The sequence below is a fragment of the Macaca nemestrina genome, chromosome 20 (genome assembly GCF_043159975.1).
Source record: "Macaca nemestrina isolate mMacNem1 chromosome 20, mMacNem.hap1, whole genome shotgun sequence".
Taxonomy (NCBI): Eukaryota; Metazoa; Chordata; class Mammalia; order Primates; family Cercopithecidae; genus Macaca; species Macaca nemestrina.
The window spans coordinates 9,101,550-9,110,477 of NC_092144.1; positions in this window are offsets into that span (position 1 = coordinate 9,101,550).

Sequence of the window (8,928 nt, forward strand, 5' to 3'; positions counted from 1 at the left end):
ACTGGGAGGAAAGTCCCTTTGAAGAGGAACCGCTATTTCATTTTCTACAAGTCCAAGAGTTTGAGACCAGCCTGGGCAAAGTAGCAAGACCCTGTCTCTATTTATGTATGTATATGTGCATACATATATATGGTGTGTATGTATACATATATATATGTTTGAAATGCTTGTTCCTCGGTGCCATGAAGAAATAGCACTTGAACATTAATTTAATTTACTCAGCAAGGACGTTTTTTGTTCCTACAGAAAGGGTACACTCACCAGCAGTTTTGCCACGAGAGTACACCAAACAAAGGAGACAGGGTCGTTTATAACCTGATGCTTCCACCCTACTGCTGTATTCGGTTTCCGTTGGCTGGAACGGGACCTCACATTCTATATTTGTCCTGATTGCCTAGCAACTTGTCACTTTTTAAAAGAGGCAAAGGTAGACGAGAACAAAGGAAGGAGGAAGTAACTTGTGGAATGCTGAGAAGGGTCAAAACACCTTCAAATCAGGAAAAGGAACAGGCTATGACCTAATGCTTGTTTGGACCAGTATAAGCATGCCAGGGCAAATATTTAGACTAAATTGTGGGAACTAAGAACGTAAAGTACATTGATATCTTTATAACGGCTAGCAGATATTTGAGAATGTTAGCACAGGTCTTTGAATAAATTTTGCTTCTAAGAGAAGTTACTATTTATTTCTAATTAAATGGGAAGGAATGTCTTTGAAGAGGAACCTCTACTTTAGTTTTTAGATATAAATATAAAGCTTGTTTGTATGTCTCTCCTCATGTTCCTAGAGCCTTTCCATGATTCTTCCATATTGATAAATCTGTCAGTGAATGGCATGGTCTATCTCTTCCATTCAGTCAGGCTTTCTGTAGGCCTTTATTTCTTCATTCTTTATTTTTTAAAACCTGCTGATTGCATTGTGTTTTGTTTCTTGCTGCTTGCTTGCTTGCGACAGATCTCACTGGATCTGGCCAGGATGGAGTGCAGTGGCCTGATCTCAGCTCACTGCAACCTCCGCCTCCCAGATTCAAGTGATTCTCCTGCCTCAGCCTCTGCAGTAGCTGGGATCACAGGTGCCTGTCACCATGCCCAGCTAATTTTTGTATTTTTAGTAGAGAACAATTTCACCACGTTGGCCAGGCTGATCTCAAACTCCTGACCTAAAATATCTGACCACCTCAGCCTCCCAAAGTGCTGAGATTATAGGCATAAGCCACCACGCCCAACCACGTTTTCAATATAATAATATTTTCTATAACTCTTGATTTTTTTTTTTATCTTCATCAAATATGTATTTCTGGCTGGGCATGGTGGCTCATGCCTGTAATCCTAGGACTTTGGGAGGCCAAGGTGGGAGGATGGTTTAAGGCCAGGAGTTTAAGACAAGCCTGGGCTACACAGCAAAACCCCATCTCTCTCTATATATACATAAAATAAAATTTTAAAATGTTATTTCTTTTTTTTTTTTTGGAGACATAGTTTCGCTCTGTCGCCCAGACTAGAGTGCAGTGGTGCGATCTTTGCTCACTGCAAACTCTGCCTCCTGGGTTCAAGCCATTATTCTGCCTCAGCCTCCTGAGTAGCTGGGACTACAGGCACGCGCCACCACGCCCAGCTAATTTTTGCATTTTTAATAGAGACATGGTTTCACCATATTGGCCAGCCTGGTCTCAAACTCTTGACCTTGTGATCCACCCGCCTCATCCTCCCAAAGTGCTAGGATTACAGGTGTGAGCCACTGCCCTGGCCAAAAATATGTGTTTCTATTATTTTTCTGATCTTACCACATGGGCCAGGATCACATTTCCCACGCTGTAAAATAGCACTGATACCAGACATTCTCCCCAAGATTATTCAGAAATGTAACATAATCCCAATAAAAGCCGGGCGCGGTGGCTCAAGCCTGTAATCCCAGCACTTTGGGAGGCTGAGACGGGCGGATCACGAGGTCAGGAGATCGAGACCATCCTGGCTAACCCGGTGAAACCCCGTCTCTACTAAAAAATACAAAAAAAAAAAAAACTAGCCGGGCGAGGTGGCAGGCGCCTGTAGTCCCAGCTACTCGGGAGGCTGAGGCAGGAGAATGGCGTGGACCCGGGAGGCGGAGCTTGCAGTGAGCTGAGATCCGGCCACTGCACTCCAGCCTGGGCGACAGAGCGAGACTCCGTCTCAAAAAAAAAAAAAAAAAAATCCCAATAAAAATATGAAAAGTTTTTTCTGGAGTTAAGTACATTGATACTAAATTTTATGTGGAGGAACAAACATCTAATAATAACCAAGAAAACAAAAACAAAAGCAATGATGAGCAGCAGATAAAACATACTATTGACAGTTTTCATGCAAGGCAAATAATTAAATTATTTTAAAATAAAAATAAAGGCCGGCCATGGTGGCTTACGCCTGTAATCCCAGCAATTTGGGAGGCCAAGGTGGGCAAATTACCTGAGGTCAAGAGTTCAAGACCAGCCTGGCTAATATGGTGAAACCCCATCTCTACTAGAAGTACAAAAATTAGCCAGACGTGGTGGCACATGCTTGTAATCCCAGCTACTTGGGAGGCTGAGGCAGAAGAGTTGCTTGAGCCTGGGAGACGAAGGTTGCAGTGAGCCAAGATTGTGCCACTGAACTCCAGCCTGGCTGACAGAGTGAGACTCCATCTAAAAAATTAATTAATTAATTAAAACATACTATGAAGCCTCTATAATTAAAACTATGTGGTACTAGCACATGAAGCAGAAACAGACTAATAAAATATCTAAAAACAGACCCAAGAACATGTAGAAATTTGGTTCATAAATGTATTTTGCCAGGCACGGTGGCTCATGCTTGTAATCCTAGCAGTTTGGGAGACCAGGGCAGGAGGATCACTTGAGGTCAGGAGTTCAAATCCAGCCTGCCCAACATGGTGAAACGCCATCTCTATTTAAAATACAAAAAAAATTAGCCAAGCATGGCCGGGCGTGGTGGCTCACGCCTGTAATCCCAGCACTTTAGGAGGCCGAGGCAGGTGGATCACGGTCAAGACATCAAGACCATCCTGGCCAACTTGGTGAAACCTCGTCTCTACTAAAAATACAAAAATTAGCTGGGCATGGTAGTGGGCACTTGTAATCCCAGTTACTCAGGAGGCTGAGGCAAGAGAATCGCTTGAGCCCGGGAGGGGGAGGTTGCAGGAGATTGCTCCCCTGCACTCCAGCCTGACGATAGAGTGAGTATCCGTCTAAAAAAAAAAAAAAAAAAAAAATTTAGCCAAGCGTTGTGGTGTGCGCCTGTAAGCCCAGCTACTCGAGAGGCTGAGGCAAGAGAATCACTCAAACCTGGGAGGCAGAGGTTGCAGTGAGCCTAGATTGCACCACTGCACTCCAGCTGGGCGACAGAGCGAGACTCCATCTCAAAAAAAAAAAAAAAAAAAAAAGGCCGGGTGTGTTGGCTGACACCTACAATTCCAGCACTTTTGGAGGCAGAAGCAGGTGGATCACCTGAGGTCATGAGCTAGAGACCAGCCTGACCAACATGGAGAAACCCCATCTCTACTAAACATACAAAATTATCCGGGCATGGTGGCACATGCCTATAATCCCAGGTACTCGGGAGGCTGAGGCAGGAGAATAGCTTGAACCCAGAAGGCAGAGGTTGTGGTGAGCGGAGAGCTTGCCATTGCACTCCAGCCAGGGCAACAAGAGTGAAACTCCGTCTGAAAAAAAAAAAAAAAAGTGGCATTTCAGATAAATCGGGCAAAAAATGCCATTTGTAATGAAAGGTCTAAGATAGCTTGTTAGCCATCTGAGAAAAGATGAAATTAAATCCATACTTAACAGCATATACAAGAATAAACTCCAAACAGACTAGGGATCTAAACGTAAAGAATAAAACCATACACGCATTTAGGGTGTTCAAGTGATTTCTTGGCTGAGTGAGGAAAAAGATGTGACCACAAGGCGGCAGTAGCACACAAGCTTTATTTGGATGTGCTTTGACAGGTTACCAGTGGGGGAGGTAGCAAACAGCAAGAGAGTATCCACAGGCTTCTTCTACCTGTGGGTCGCTGCTCAGAAAGGATGGCTGATCTGGCTACGTTAAGGCCGGCCAGGAGGGGTGCAAGGAGTGGGGTGGCTCAGCGAAATTTGGGATGTAATTCAGGGGAAGCGATGAGAAGTTGTCCTTCTGGCCTACTGTACACGTATACCTGGGGAAGCACGTGAACTAACAGGCACAGGAGAGGTCCTGGTTCAGTCCTATTGATGCAGTGAGTGAGACCTGAAGTGCAGGCTAGACAGGTATTGTTAGGTGCCTGGTAGGAGACTGAGGTGCTTAAGGAAGTAAGCAGGGACTGATTACAAGTAGCCTGAAAGGGAGAAGCAGGTAAGTTATATCGGATGCTAATTAGACAAGAAGCATTCCCAGACACATCTCCTAGTGTGAGGATACGAGGTCGTGCACGACAAGAAAGAGGGTCACTTTTAAGCATGGCTTCTACTCCTAATCCCACATAATAAGGGGGCTTGGCCTTTAAACATAGCCAACAATCAACAATCTTGAGCTAGTTTAGGCTGGGCGAGATTAAGGAGGTGATGTACCCCGCCTAGAATGGACATCAGGCTGGGTTGGAGATGTTGTCGTTGTAGCTGGGGTTTAGGAACTAGGAATGGCAGTGGAACAGTTAAATCGAGCTTGTCTGGGTGTTTTTGCAACAAAGGGTCGCCTAGATCAGTTAAAGGCCTAATTGGCTTAGGAGGGCTCCATGAGACCAAGATTTTCTTCTGGATGATGAATATAGTTCCAACATCAAATCCTGGGATATAAAGCCTTAATCCTCATGACATGCCATAATACCATTGAGCTAAATTAGGGTTATGACGGTTATAGTAAGAGGATTACATTTTTTTCCAGTACACAGTCTAGGACGGGAAGCACGAGCTATGGAAAGAGTCGAAGATCACGTTGATCCCCCAGAGTAAGTGGCTAGAGTTACACATGGCCAGTCAGGGCAGAAAAACTGGTAAGTATCTCGACAGCTAGAGTCAGGGTGATTTCCAGGACATAGTAAAAGTCAACATTTTGGAGTCCTTTTTCTTCACCTTTGGAGCTCCCACATACAGTCTGGCTCCCGGAGTGTCTAAATCCTGCAGCAAGGTCGATGTTCCCTGCTCCCGTGACCGACAGATTGTGTTGTCCCTCTTGGGTATGGGCAGGTTCTGGGAACAAGCACACAAATTGAGTGCAAAAGAGACTTCCTTGGAGGTTCCTGTCTTCCAAGTAGTGCTTGCAAGCACACGTCCTGTCGTGAAAGAAGTGAGGAGAAAGAAATAGGAAGGCACCAAGCGCATAACAGGTGGAAACAAACAAGAGAGGTAAATAAAAAGATTAATCTAATGGCTTCACTTGACTTAGGTGCAGTTTTAAGGGGCCTGGCCCAGGCTTGGGGACCTATGTTTCCTGCTGGGCTTTGTTGGCCTTTTGATGCGGGAGTGATGAATCTAAGCAGGAATGCCGTCCACCTTCAGAGCCGTCGGTGTGGTGAGGATGACAGTATGAGGTCCTTTCCAAGCAGGAGTGAGTCCTTCTTTCTGGAACTTTTTAACAAACACCAGGTCACCTAGCTGGAACAAGTGGCAGGGCCCTTTCTAGTCAGGAACTGGATTGGGATGAGCTCCCCGGATACATGGCTGGATGATATCTATTACTCGTTGGAGAGACTGCAGGTACTGTAATAAATTAACTTGTGATATTTCTGCTAACTGGGTATCCCTTAGCTTAGACAAGGTAGGCGGCGCCATCCCTTACATGATTTCAAAAGGTGAAAACCTAGCCCGGTAAGGAGTGCATCTTTTTTTTTTTTTTTTTTTTTTTTTTTTTTTTTTTTTGAGACGGAGTCTTGATCTGTCACCCAGGCTGGAGTGCAGTGGCCGGATCTCAGCTCACTGCAAGCTCCGCCTCCTGGGTTTACGCCATTCTCCTGCCTCAGCCTCCCGAGTAGCTGGGACTACAGGCGCCCGCCACCTCGCCCAGCTAGTTTTTTTCTATTTTTTAGTAGAGACGGGGTTTCACCGTGTTAGCCGGGATCGTCTCTCGATCTCCTGGCCTCGTGATCCGCCCGTCTCGGCCTCCCAAAGTGCTGGGATTACAGGCTTGAGCCACCGCGCCCGGCCAAGGAGTGCATCTTACTCAAAGAAGGGCTGAAGAGTCAGGCACGGTGGCTCAAGCCTGTAATCCCAGCACTTTGGGAGGCCAAGACAGGCGGATCACGAGGTCAGGAGATTGAGACCATCCTGGCTAACCCGGTGAAACCCCGTCTCTACTAAAAAATATAAAAAACTAGCCGGGCGAGGTGGCGGGCGCCTGTAGTCCCAGCTACTCGGGAGGCTGAGGCAGGAGAATGGCGCAAACCCGGGAGGCGGAGCTTGCAGTGAGCTGAGATCCGGCCACTGCACTCCAGCCTGGGCTACAGCGCGAGACTCCGTCACAAAAAAAAAAAAAAAAAAAAAAGAAGGGCTGAAGAAAGGAGTCTTACCCAGTTCTCACTGGTCTCTAAGATCAATTTTGTAAGAGTACTTTTTAGGGTTCGGTTCATGCGTTCTACCTGCCTAGAGCCCTGGGGTCGATAGGCACAATGGAGCTTCCATTGAATGTTTAATGCCTTACTGATTGACTGAGCTATGGATGATGTGAAGGCTGGTCCATTATCAGACCCTATGGCAGCAGGCAGCCTATGTCAAGGGATGATTTCATTGAGTAAAAACTTAACTACCATGGTGGCAGTCTCATTTTTGGTGGTAAATGCCTCAGTCTATCCAGAAAAAGTGTCTACTAGTACCAGAAAGTATTTGTACCTAGCCCAGCGTGGTTTTATTTCTGTAAAGTCAATTTCCCACCTTTCTCCTCGGAGGCGGTGGCTTGAGCTGGATTTAGGACCTTGCTTGGCGTTTACCTGAGCACAAGCCGTACACTGGAGAGCTGCTTGGTTCACTAAGCTCTGAAGGTGGGGGATCTTGAAATGGCCCCTTAGGAGCTGGGCCCGTTTTACTCCTCCTCAATGGGTGGTAGAGTGTAGGCAACCAATTAAGGTTTCCCTGAGAGCTCAGGAGTCAGGAAGAATCCACCAACCTTCCTGATTTTTACTGACCTGGAGATCCGAAGCCAGTTTTACTTCCTCTGCTGAGTATACTGGATGATCTGGCAAGTCTGGCTGTGGAAAGGACATCGCAAGCAGTAAGGTTAGAGGCGCGACTGGAAGCCATACTGCCTCCTGGGCTACATGTAGAGTCTGCCCTCTGGTTACCACGGGCAACGTGTCCTTTGCAGTGAATTACAACCACCTGCAGAGGGAGCCATCTGGCTTCAAGCAGGGCTAGAATTTCTTTGTTTTTGGTAGTCTTTCCTGCTGAGGTGAGTAGCCCACGCTCTTGATAGATGGCTCCGTGTACATGCACAGTAGCGAAGGCATACCTACTGTCAGTGTAAATGTTAGTACGTGTGTCCTTGCCCCATCGGAGAGCCTGTGTGAGGGCAACCAACTCAGCTCTCTGAGCTGGGGTGCCAGCTGGTAGAGCTTGGGCCCACAGAATATCCATCTCCACAGTGATGGCCGCACCAGGCTTTCAAACTCCCTGCTCAAGGAAGCTGCTACCGTCTGTAAACACGGTGGCATCCGCTTCCTTTAAAGGCACATCTTGGAGATCAGGTCGGCAGTTTCGGTGGTCTCTAACAGTTCCTGGCAGTCATGGACAGGTGTGGTGAAGTCTGGGTCTGGGAGTAAAGGTGCTGGATTTAAACACCTTGTGGGAGAGAAAGTTAAACGAGGCTGATCCAATAATAAACTCTGATACTGTAAATGGGAGCATTTGACATCCATATGCCAGAAGCACTTCGCAGCAAAGTCTGTATGGCATGAGGAGCTGTAAGGGTTAAGTTTTGACCTAAAGCCAGTTTATCAGCCTCCTGAACTAGGCTTGCTGTGGCTGCTACTGCTGGCAGGCACCTGGGGCACCCGGAGCCCACAGGGTCTAGTCTCTTGGTCAAATAGGCCACTGGGCATCGCCATGGCCCCAAGGTCTGAATGAGTGTATCCCTTTAGCAACTCCCTGGTTTTCATGGGCAAAAAGGTGGAATGGCTTTGACATATTTGGGAGGACTAGAGCAGGGGCTTCAGCTAATGCCTTTTTCAGGTTTTGGAAAGCCTGTTGCTCTGTGTCAGCCTAAATTAGCAGGCCACTCCTTCCTGTAGCAGTATACAGGGGCTTGGCAATCTCCGCGAACCCCGATACCCACAGGCGACAGTATCCCATGGCCCCCAGGAACTCACGTACCTGTCTCTTGGTGGCGGGAGTCGGGATTCACAGGATGGCTTCCTTCCGGGCACTGGTGAGTGCCCTTTTTCCTTGGTTTACCTCGTACCCTAGGTAGGACACTCTGGGAAGACAAAGCTGGGCCTTCTTGGCGGAGACCCGATACCCGAGCTCCTGAAGGAGGTAAAGTAGGTCCTAGTATGTTGCAAGCAGTTGTCAGTAGTTTCAGTAGCTAATAAAAGATCATCCATGGCCGGGCACGGTGGCTCAAGCCTGTAATCCCAGCACTTTGGGAGGCCGAGATGGGCGGATCACGAGGTCAGGAGATCAAGACCATCCTGGCTAACACAGTGAAACCCCGTCTCTACTAAAATACAAAAAAAAAAAAAAATTAGCCGGGCGTGGTGGCAGGCGCCTGTAGTCCCAGCTACTTGGGAGGCCGAGGCAGGAGAATGGCGTGAACCCGGAGGCGGAGCTTGCAGTGAGCTGAGATCCGACCACTGCACTCCAGCCTGGGTGGCAGAGCGAGACTCCGTCTCAAAAAAAAAAAAAAAAAAAATCATCCATGGCCGGGCACGTTGGCTTATGCCTGTAATCCCAGCACTTTGGGAGGCCGAGATGGGCAGATCACGAGGTCAGGAGA